Genomic DNA, 12,763 nt, shown 5'->3' on the forward strand with positions numbered 1-12,763 from the left:
GGTGGGGCTGTTATGTATCCATCTGGCTGTGCCCCATGACAACACAGAAATCACACTACTGATATCTGTCGCTGACGAACACTGACCGAGTGACATGACCTCCTCTCAGCTTCTTCATATCTAATCTGTACTCTCGCCACACGATAATCCAGTGGAATTGCAATGGATACTATCGTCACGTACCGGAAATACAACGTCTTGTTCTCCCCTGTTCTTCATTCTGTCTTGCTCATCAAGAAACGCTCTTCCGTGATGAACACTCTCCAATGTTTCGTGGCTATTGGGTGTACTGTCGGAACCGTGATGGCCCCGGGGTAGCATCTGGAGGTGTCTTCACTTTGGTTCACTCTGATGTCATTTGTACCAACCTGTAAGCAATAGTGGTTAGAGTGCCGCCAGCGACAGTCAGTCGTCCAGGGTCTTAACCTCCAAGGTGCTCTGTGCACTGATCGATCGGTCCTTGCAGAATACCTCACGACACACTTTCTGCTACCTTTCTCCGGTAGAAACGCTGGGCTGAACAGACCCCCGTTTTACCTCGCACCATACTGTTCCCTATAATGAACCATTCACTGAAAGAGAATTCTCGCAGGCTCTTACCTCTTCACTTGACCTGGCCCCAGGCCTGGATTACATCCACAACCAGATGATCCAACACTTGGATGTTACCCAGAGGCAACATCTACTCATGTATTCAACCACATTTGGCTCATTGATGCTGTCCCGTCGCAATGGCGAGACAGTCACGTTCTTAATGCCAGGAAGAACCCAATGTCTGTTGACAGCTACCGCCCATGAGCTTGGTGAATGTACTGTGAAAACTATTTGAGACGTTGGTTAGCTTCCGATTGTGTTGGGAACTCGAATCTCGGGGCGTTTTTGTCCCTGTATCAGTGTGGCTTCTGGGAACGACAATCTCCAGCTGACCATCTACTCAGATTGGAAACACCAGTCTGACAGGCTTTTACCAACTGCTGGCACCTTGTTGCAGTCTTCTTTGACGCACATAAGGCATACCACACAGCTTGGCGCCATCACATGACTGGGGCTTTCGTGACGACCCACTTCCGATTTTTATCCGTGAATTTGTATCCCACCGGCTCTTCTGGGTTCGAGTTTGCACTTCACTGAGCGCCCCTTGGTTTCAGAAAAACGGTATCCCACAGGGTTCTATGTTAAGTGTCACATTCTTCCTTATAGCCATCAATGAATTCGTAACATATGTTGGGCCCGTGGTTACCTCGGTGTTGTATGTCGACGATTTTTTCATCTGGTGCGGCTCCCACTTGGTAGCATCTGCTGAGCACCAGCTCCAAGGCGCTATCCGACGGGCCTTTGCGTGGGCCGTCTCCCATGGCTTCCAGTTTGCTCCCTCCAAAACGCGGGTTATGCATTTTTGTCGTCGACTCACAGTACAACCTTATCCAGAATTTTATTTAGGCGACCATCTCCTTGATGTTGTAACACAGTCCCGTTTCGTGGGCCTTATTTTTGATAAAAATCTGACATGGATGCCCCATATTCTCCACCTGAAGACTACATGCATGCGGAAGCTTAATGCTCTCCTCCTCCTGACCCGCACATCTTGGGGTGCAGACCATGCTACTCTCCTCCATCTTTACAGTGCTCTGATCTTGTACAGACTAGATTATGGTAGTTAGGTTTATGGTTCAGTGGCTCCTTCCACACTGAAAATACTTGAGCCTGTTCACCAGTCCCACGTCTGGTTACAGGTGCCTTTCGCACTAGTGCCATTGACAATCTCCTCACAGAAGCGGGGATTCCCCCTCTACATATACGACGGAGCCAATTTCTGGTTTCTTACGCAGTCGCCATTCGCCGGTTCCCTGACCATCCTATATACCCTGTCTTCTTTGCAAACAAGGGATTTCACACTTCTGATAACCGCCCATGGGTGAGATTGCCAGCTGGAATGCATCTCACTTCCCTCTCTCGGGATTTCCATCTCCACTCACTAGAATGTACCCCCTGCACACCCCCCCCCCCTTCCTGGATGGTTCCTAGACCACGGATTAGAACCGACCTATTCCAGGGTCCTAGGGTCCCGTCACCCTTATGGTTTTCCAGCGTCTTGTACGTTCGATCCTTGCAGAGTTCCAGGGTGCCACCATCTTCTACACTGATAGTTCTAAGATGATAGATAAGGCGGTGTATGCTTTCAGGTCTCCCCATCTTCTACACTGATAGTTCTAAGATGATAGATAAGGCGGTGTACGCTTTCAGGTCTCCCATCGGCTTAGAACACCATTTGTCGCCGGGATCATGTAGTGTGTTCACAGCAGAGCTCTTAGCCATTCACAGAGCCCTCCCATTTTGTTTCTCAGGCCTCCCTCCAAAGTGTTGCAATACGTACCGACTCAATGAGCAGCCTGCAGGTTATCGACCGATACTACTCTCTTTACCCTTTGGTGTTCGCTATCCATGACCTCCTCTCTGCCCTTGGTGTGCCAAGTCATGTGGGCATCTCGGGGAATGAACTGGCTGACAGTTTGGCTAGAGAAGCAGATACTTACCCCCTATTCCCTTTCATGATTCCAGCTGCGGGTGTGTGGATCTACGTCAAATCTCTCTTTGCCCAAAAGTGGAATGTCATCTGTTGCGCTACTGCTTTCAGTAATAAACTCCGCACGATCAAACAGTCTACTGCGGTTGGAGTCTACTGCGGTTTGGCGCTCTTCCTTCCACTTCTCCTGGGAGGAGTCCACTGTCTTATGCTGTCTGTGCTATTCCCTTTCATGATTCCAGCTGCGGGTGTGTGGATCTACGTCAAATCTCTCTTTTCCCAAAAGTGGAATGACATCTGTTGCGCTACTGCTTTCAGTAATAAACTCCGCACGATCAAGCAGTCTACTGCGGTTGGAGTCTACTGCGGTTTGGCGCTCTTCCTTCCACTTCTCCTGGGAGGAGTCCACTGTCTTATGCTGTCTGTGCATTGGTCATACCAGGCTCACTCATTGTTTCCTCTTGCGTAACGAACCACCCCAGTGTATTGTGGAGCCAGACTGACGGTATCCCATATATTGGTGGAATGTCCCCTTCTTTTGGCTCATCGTACTAAGTATAGTCTTCCAGATTGCTTAAATTTAATATTAGCAGACGATTCACGGATGGTTGAATTGGTCCTCAGTTACCTCTGTGAACGTGGTTTTTATTTTCAGATATAAGGTTTTGCTTTACTACTGGAGCAGGTGCAGGGTGGTTGTGGTTGGGGCCTCTCTTAATGTTTTCTCGGTTTGGGACCCATGACCACTCCCCCTTGCAAAGACCGCTCTTTTATCCTTCTGTTCTCCCAGTTTTTAGATTTGGGCTACCCTTTTATACCTTCTTTTGTGTATGTGTTTTAATTTCCTCGTTTTACAGTCTGACTCTTCTCCACTCTTAGCGGACCCTCTCTCTTTCGTGTGCAACCTTGGAATCGCCGTTTAGTCCCATAACACCCTCGATCAATCAATCAATCAATCGCGACCACCGCTCCCGGCAGTCATGTACAGTGGCTACATTCCCACCAAGTGTCGCAGTATCGCGGAAGGAACATCCAAAATCTCGTAGCCGTATTTGACGTCCTCGTTCAAACTCGATGAGGTGTTGATAACTGGCGTCTTTGTCGTCTTAAAGCCATTCTTGACTAACATCAATTCGCTACGTCCAATCTCAGAGGTAAGTAACGCTCAAGACGGTCAATGCGCGTAGGCCTATTTGAAGCAAACCTGATTTGCATCGTAGTGGCGCTACTAGCGTCACTCTTATGCGACTGGCACGAAATTTGAATACACATCATCTTTCAGATGTAGAAACACTTGTTAAACAATGTCGCCTTTTGTATCACGTAAAGTAACGCAAAGCTCTATGCTGTGGCGCCGATGGGCCGATAGGGAGCTACCGAACGCCGTGTAATCCTCTGCCAGTGCGCCAGTGGGTGTGGCATGAAGGGGCATGGGGACAGCACACCGCTCTACCGGCGTTGCCCGATTTCTTGATTTTGGAGCCTTTACTTCTCCCTCAAGTACCTCCTCAGTTGGCATCACGAGGCTGAGTACATCCTGTTCCAGTCCTCTGACCAAGGGGAAAAGCCCTGGCAGTATCTGGACTCTTAACTCAGGTCCTCCGCATAGCGGCCAGAAACGCACCACTGAAATGGAGGCGGACTTCATACCATATATATCAGTACATTTAATAGCAGTGTTTGTTTTGTCGTTAAAAGATTTTAAAAAATGGTTCAAATGGCTCTGAGCACTATGGGACTTAACATCTGAGGTCGTCAGTCCCCTAGAACTTAGAACTACTTAAACCTAACTAACCTAAGGACATCACACACATCCATGCCCGAGGTAGGATTCGAACCTGCGACCGCAGCGGTCGCGCGGTTCCAGACTGAAGCGCCTAGAACCGCTCGGCCACACCGGCCGGTGATTTTTTTTTAACTTCGTTGACATAGTTTCTAGAGTTTAGTAACATTAGTAGCGTTTCGGCCATGCATGAATTATACAAGGTGTTCGGAAATTCCCGTTAAAGACTTCTAGGACTTGTAGAGGGACTGATTAGACAATATCTTTAGTAGGAACCTATGTCCAGAAACGTAATGTTTCCGTGCTACAGCTGTTTGAAAACATGTTTGCTAGGTAGGTATGCAGCAGGGTACTTTTATTGGGCGAGGGGGGCTGGCTTACGTCGGATCGGCTGATGTCATTTCACGTCTATCCTGCCTCTCTGACCTGGTTCGAGCTTCATTCACGTGTGTGTGGGTGTTAGAGCAACGGTGCTGAGTACGCGTTTACACAATACACCGACATGATCCTTCTGAAAGGCGAAGCTCACGGTAGTGGGAGAACTGCTCGTCGCCTTTATCAAGATCGTTATCCATAACGTCCGACTCCATGGCATACTCTTTTCGCCACAATTACATAACGGCTTCGACAAAGGGTAACTTCGCCATCAGCAGACCTGACTGTGGTGCTTCAAGGAGACGCGACCTACCGGAATTGGACGAGGCCGTACTGTAAACTACAGTGTTTATGAAAACTGATTAAGTTTCCTTTTTGTTTCTTTGTTTATCAATGAGTGGAATTGTTGAACAAGTCATGTACTGCGTCACGCCTAATAAAATACGCGAAAATGGTCGCATTACCAACATGATTTCAAGTGGTAGTAGCGCAGTACGTTTACTGGCTGGGGTTCCAGTTCAGAATATTATCCGCTCAGTCCCCTCTGCAAGTCCTAAAAGTTTGTAACGGGAATTCAGAACACCCTGTATACAGCTCGATCAGGCGGCCGTGGTGCATTATGGAGCAAGGTGTTTGTTATCGTTCCTTATTATTGTGCATCCCTACTCCATATAGAAGTTGTACATGAACTGCAAAACATACATCTGTTCTTCTCCGAGATATAACGTGACACAGTACTATCCTGGTCACCGGCCATACACTTCAGTTAGCCGAGCTGTACGCCCCGGGAGTGTGTAATTCACATTTGTGTGCACCGCATGCTCAAACGAGCGGAACACAATCCGAAAAACGCAGAAAAAAGTGGAAGCGTGCTATGTTTCCAAAAAGAAAATGAGAGTAATGGTGGATGTTTTATTTAGTGGCAATAGGATTGAAGTGACATCTTCTTCAGGCGACGCCAGTACATGTGCTCGTTTGCTGTAAGTGTGTTGAGAGAGTGTTAATTCTGCTGATAAGTATACACATCGTTGTACATCACCAGTATAGATTAGTGGGGAGGAAAGCGTTCGCTCTTTGGCAGAGCAAGAATGGCTGGCTGAAATTAAGTATCTTTGTGTGAGGTTAACAAATCTGATTCCTAGAACACATTTTGAAAATTGGGTTGTTGTTGAATCGTATTTTGTGTTCGGTTTCACATCTAAATCTTTGTTACTGTTTAGGCCAATTTGATAACCAAACGGTTGACGGATTATGTTTGTTTGAAAATTGTATAATCCGCAGCAAAATTGGATCTAGCCGGATCTTTCTGACGAAACTTTTTGTGGCAAGAACTTCGGTTATTTTTTCTTAATAATTTCTCTCATTTACCTCTCGTTGTTGAATATTTATTTTGTTTCGGGTCAGGTTAGACGCCCAAAATTGTGTACCATAGCCGCCGCCAGAGGCTAGGATATCACATAGGTAAGACACGTTGCACTTCGCAATTACGAACACAGCTGACTTGATCTCACATTTTCTAACTACTGCATCTCACATCCACTTTAATCTGTTTACTGCACTCAAGCGTTAATCTTCCCCTGTAAGTTTAAACCCATACACTTCCCTCCATTATGAAATCAGCTATTAGTTGATGCTCCGGTCTGGTTTATGTACAAGTTATAAACAATCTATCGTCAAACGAAACTTCCTGGCAGATTAAAACTGTGTGGCGGACCGAGACTCGAATTCGGGACCTTTGCCTTTCGTGGGCAAGTGCTCTACCACCTGAGCTAGCCAAGCGCGACTCACGACCCGTCCCCACAGCTTCAATTCTGCTAGTACCTCGTCTCCTTGGTAGAGCACATGCCCGCGAAAGGCAAAGGTCCCGAGTTCGAGTCTCGGTCCGGCACACAGTTTTAATCTGCCAGGAAGTTTCATATCAGCGCACACTCCGCTGCAGAGTGAAAATCTCATTCTGGAATATTTCGTCCTTTGCATTTTATCCGTGAAAATTTCAGTATTTGCAAAGGACATATTTCATGCAACACCGTCAAAAGCTTTTCTTGGCGTAAACGTAAGGGAGATGTCAGTGGAGAATTGTTTATGATCAGATGCCAGAAAAATCTATGCTTACTCGAAAAATTAAATCAGTTTGTACACTCACGAGGTAATACAATGGAGTGTTGAGTCAACTGCAAAAATTGGGAGGAGGAAATAGTGCAAGAATAACAGTGTAATTTTGTGGGCAATAAAAGCTGTGCTCCGAAATTTATCACAGAAAATTACTGTATTTTCTATGTCACTATTGCATCCTAATAAATCTCGTTATTGTTTTGTTTTGTTCTTCTCGTTACAAGCTCGTCCTAAGGTCGGATATGTAGTATCGTATTTCGTGCGACGATAGTAACAGTTTTTCAGAACTTACTGTGTGATACGGACTGCAGGGAGCTCGTAAGTAGTCAAGAAAAATACGCTGGCTAACGCAGAAGATGTGCAAGACGGGTAGTCATAAAGTTGTAATTATTTTCTGCCGCGCGGCTTCCCCCGTCGGAGATTCGAGTTCTCCCTCGGGCATGGGTGTGTGTTGTCCTTAGCGTAAGTTAGATTAAGTAGTGCGTAAGCTTAGGGTCCGAGGACCTCAGCAGTTTGGTCACATAAGACCTTACCACAAATTTCCAAAAATTATTTCCCCGGAAAAAAATAAAATTACGTATTTAATTTTTTGTTTGCTTGCAGGTACATTTTTCAGTCCTATTATACACTGAAATCCCCGCACCACAGTACCGTAGAATATCGCTACAGGAGCCAAAACAAATTGAAACCGGCCACTGATGAAATGGGGTGTCATGCGGTAACTCATTATCTGCTTTCCAAGTGGAACAATGTTGCAGCAAATTCACGCTGAGTTGATGGAAGTGCGTGCCAACAATCCACTATCATATGACGACAGTGGTTAGGTGGCGCAGATGCTTTCAGTGTGGTCATTCAAATCTGAAGGATGAAGAACGCGGTTATTATAGGCCGGTTAAAATTACCTGATAGTTGACATCTGCCACTTGTCGTTACAGTGTTGCCACATAAGCTGCCGGCTACCGCTACGTTATGGGCGACACATAAACACGACGTGTCACTTCATAAATGCTGTTAACGTATAAATCGGAGCGATGTTGGAAGCGGCCGCCCTGAGGTATAACGGAAATGGGAGATGCTCTGTCGACAGCTGAATTTAAGTGACCAGTGATTGAACTGCGGAAGACTACGCGTTTTATAACCCTGCATTTAAACTCACGTCCTAAACTGACAACAACTTTGTGATGAGTATCTGAGAAAATGGCGATCAACAATCGGCGGCAGAAGTAAAATCACTTTGTTCTTGGAGTTTAAGGCTAACCTCTACGAGCAAACTGAATAGAGAGAAATTTCATAAAATGTTTGTTTGAATAGCCATCTTCCGCAGTAAAGTTTCAGTTTCACTAGTAAAAACAAACTAATTTCTCGCTGTCAATGGTTGACTGAAACTGTCGCACACTGACTGCGCGGAATGCCGCGTTGCCAACCGATGAGCAGTCCTGGTTCGCACTTGGTTGCAAGTTATAGGCAACACAAGCAGAAAAGTTATAGGCGACACAAGCAGATTTCAGGCGAAAAAAGAATGATAGGAAGAAAAATAAGAGCAAATAAAAAGTCGGTACGATGATGAAAACGGTGTGGCAAAGCATTAGAATTAAAAAAAATTACGTTTAAACCAATTAAGTGAATAAAAATGATGTCTTTTATTTGTATTTACAAAAATAAGAAAATCATTGCATTGTATGAGTTTCGAACGTATGACCTTCCACACGTCACCATATGCTAACTACTACGGTATGCTATTACACTGCGAGTTTTTGTGTTTAAGTCTGATGACCCGTTCGTAAAGATTAAATGTTGCCCAAAAAAATTCGGCTTCACGCAATGTCGTGCGGAACTTATCTTATGTAAGCAGATCTCTGTGATTATATTAATTGTGTATCTGACGCTGAATCGCGTCTTGTGCGAAAGGATCCAGTAGTGTTTGGTTAGTGCTGTATTCGTAGCATCGTTTTTTAGTTGGCATCGTTTTGTGTGTTTGTGTTTGTGTTATACACTCCTGGAAATGGAAAAAAGAACACATTGACACCGGTGTGTCAGACCCACCATACTTGCTCCGGACACTGCGAGAGGGCTGTACAAGCAATGATCACACGCACGGCACAGCGGACACACCAGGAACCGCGGTGTTGGCCGTCGAATGGCGCTAGCTGCGCAGCATTTGTGCACCGCCGCCGTTAGTGTCAGCCAGTTTGCCGTGGCATACGGAGCTCCATCGCAGTCTTTAACACTGGTAGCATGCCGCGACAGCGTGGACGTGAACCGTATGTGCAGTTGACGGACTTTGAGCGAGGGCGTATAGTGGGCATGCGGGAGGCCGGGTGGACGTACCGTCGAATTGCTCAACACGTGGGGCGTGAGGCCTCCACAGTACATCGATGTTGTCGCCAGTGGTCGGCGGAAGGTGCACGTGCCCGTCGACCTGGGACCGGACCGCAGCGACGCACGGATGCACGCCAAGACCGTAGGATCCTACGCAGTGCCGTAGGGGACCGCACCGCCACTTCCCAGCAAATTAGGGACACTGTTGCTCCTGGGGTATCGGCGAGGACCATTCGCAACCGTCTCCATGAAGCTGGGCTACGGTCCCGCACACCGTTAGACCGTCTTCCGCTCACGCCCCAACATCGTGCAGCCCGCCTCCAGTGGTGTCGCGACAGGCGTGAATTGAGGGACGAATGGAGACGTGTCGTCTTCAGCGATGAGAGTCGCTTCTGCCTTGGTGCCAATGATGGTCGTATGCGTGTTTGGCGCCGTGCAGGTGAACGCCACAATCAGGACTGCATACGACCGAGGCACACAGGGCCAACACCCGGCATCATGGTGTGGGGAGCGATCTCCTACACTGGCCGTACACCACTGGTGATCGTCGAGGGGACACTGAATAGTGCACGGTACATCCAAACCGTCATCGAACCCATCGTTCTACCATTCCTAGACCGGCAAGGGAACTTGCTGTTCCAACAGGACAATGCACGTCCGCATGTATCCCGTGCCACCCAACATGCTCTAGAAGGTGTAAGTCAACTACCCTGGCCAGCAAGATCTCCGGATCTGTCCCCCATTGAGCATGTTTGGGACTGGATGAAGCGTCGTCTCACGCGGTCTGCACGTCCAGCACGAACGCTGGTCCAACTGAGGCGCCAGGTGGAAATGGCATGGCAAGCCGTTCCACAGGACTACATCCAGCATCTCTACGATCGTCTCCATGGGAGAATAGTAGCCTGCATTGCTGCGAAAGGTGCATATACACTGTACTAGTGCCGACATTATGCATGCTCTGTTGCCTGTGTCTATGTGCCTGTGGTTCTGTCAGTGTGATCATGTGATGTATCTGACCCCAGGAGTGTGTCAATAAAGTTTCGCCTTCCTGGGACAATGAATTCACGGTGTTCTTATTTCAATTTCCAGGAGTGTATTTGGTGTGGTTAACGTGTGTGATGAAACATGTAAAATAAGAGCCTGACCCATAATTCGGAATCAAGCACGTCAAGAAAGCTGGACAAAGAATCGGAAGTGAACTAATTGTTGTGGCAGTTTGGCAGCAGCGTGTGGTTCGGGCGTGACGTTGAGCACTCTGATAGGAGGAAAACTGCTACAACACGTGAAGTGTCAACTATCAAATAATTTTAATCGGACTATAGACGTGTGTGCAAAGGAGCAAGCTGTGACGCTGACGTCATAGTTGACTCTGGCACAGCTCAATATACAGGGTGTTAAAAAAGGTACGGCCAAACTTTCAGGAAACATTCCTCACACACAAATAAAGACAAAATGTTATGTGGACATGTGTCCGGAAACGCTTAATTTCCATGTTAGAGCTCATTTTAGTTTCGTCAGTAACTACTGTACTTCCTCGATTAACCGCCAGTTGGCCCAATTGAAGGAAGGTAATGTTGACTTCGGTGCTTGTGTTGACATGCGACTCATTGCTCTACAGTACTAGCATCAAGCACATCAGTACGTAGCATCAACAGGTTAGTGTTCATCAGGAACGTGGTTTTGCAGTCAGTGCAATGTTTACAAATGCGGAGTTGGCAGATGCCCATTTGATCTATGGATTAGCACGGGGCAATAGCCGTGGCGCGGTACGTTTGTATCGAGACAGATTTCCAGAACGAAGGTGTCCCGACAGGAAGACGTTCGAAGCAATTGATCGGCGTCTTAGAGAGCACGGAACATTCCAGCCTATGACTCGCGACTGGGGAAGACGTAGAACGACGAGGACACCTACAATGGACGGGGCAATTCTTCGTGCAGTTGACGATAACCCCAATGTCAGCGTCAGAGAAGTTGCTGCTTCACAAGGTAACGTTGACCACGTCACTGTATGGAGAGTGCTACGGGAGAACCAGTTGTTTCCGTACCATGTACAGCGTGTGCAGGCACTATCAGCAGCTGATTGGCCTCCACGGGTACACTTCTGCGAATGGTTCATCCAACAATGTGTCAATCCTCATTTCAGTGCAAATGTTCTCTTTACGGATGAGGCTTCATTCCAACGTGATCAAATTGTAAATTTTCATAATCAACATGTGTGGGCTGACGAGAATCCGCACGCAATTGTGCAATCACGTCATCAACACAGATTTTCTGTGAACGTTTTGGCAGGCATTGTTGTTGATGTCTTGATTGGGCCCCATGTTCTTCCACCTACGCTCAATGGAGCACGTTATCATGATTTCATACGGGTTACTCTACCAGTGCTGCTAGAACATTTGCCTTTACAAGTACGACACAACATGTGGTTCATGCACGATGGAGCTCCTGCGCATTTCAGTCGAAGTGTTCCTATGCTTCTCAACAACAGATTCGGTGACCGATGGATTGGTAGAAGTGGACCAATTCAAAGCCTCCACGCTCTCCTAACTTCAACCCTCTTGATTTTCATTTATGGGGGCATTTGAAAGCTCTTGTCTATGCAAACCCGGTACCAAATGTAGAGACTCTTCGTGTTCGTATTGTGGACGGCTGTGATACAATACGCCATTCTCCAGGGCTGCATCAGCGCATCAGGGATTCCATGCGACGGAGGGTGGATGCATGTATCCTCGCTAACGGAGAACATTTTGAACATTTCCTGTAACAAAGTGTTTGAAGTCACGCTGGTAGGTTATGTTGCTGTGTGTTTCCATTCCATGATTAATGTGATTTGAAGAGAAGTAATAAAATGAGCTCTAACATGGAAAGTAAGCGTTTCCGGACACACGTCCACATAACATATTTTCTTTCTTTGTGTGTGAGGAATGTTTCCTGAAAGTTTGGCCGTACCTTTTTGTAACACGCTTTATATCCCGCACCGTTGTGTTGTCATTGCATTTTTTAGTGTACAACGTTGTTTACGTAACTGTGGATTTTTTTCGATGACTGATGATTAAGTGCAGAGCTAAGCGAAAAGTAATGGTTCGCTCTGCGATCGCGAGTTGTAGTATCCTCTACAGACAGCGAAAAGACTAGGAAGAAGTTTAATGTATCTCCGAAGAACAATGAGACAGAATATAAACAGATAAAACTTGTAAAGGTGCCGATCCTTTTTCAGTTGCTAATAGAGTAGAACCACGATTAACCGTCGCTTTTGGCACCAGGATGTGGTCGGTACGCTAAAAGGCTCGAATACTCATAGGAGAGTGAAACAAATCGCGTACAGAGCTCAAAACGGTATAATAAATCAAATGTGTTAAAAAGATACATTTCAGACAAAGTAAAGGAAAACAGAGGATTATAGAGAGCGAAAATCTATTTTCAAAAGTGTAAAATGGTTTTTGTTTCATTTACTTACAGCTTGATTTTTCAGCTATAACACACCACTTCTTTACCCACAATATGTCCATAGCAGTAGCGGATGGCTATTGTTCCAAAAATTCGATGGCAATCGCGAACGCATCCTTTGCTGCAGAGCGGCTGATCTTTTCGTCTTCTTCCTCTTCGTTAACATCTGAATGCTGCTGCCGAACACTATATTATTACAAAAC

This window comes from Schistocerca cancellata, chromosome 3 (assembly GCF_023864275.1).
Source record: "Schistocerca cancellata isolate TAMUIC-IGC-003103 chromosome 3, iqSchCanc2.1, whole genome shotgun sequence".
NCBI classification, from domain to species: Eukaryota; Metazoa; Arthropoda; class Insecta; order Orthoptera; family Acrididae; genus Schistocerca; species Schistocerca cancellata.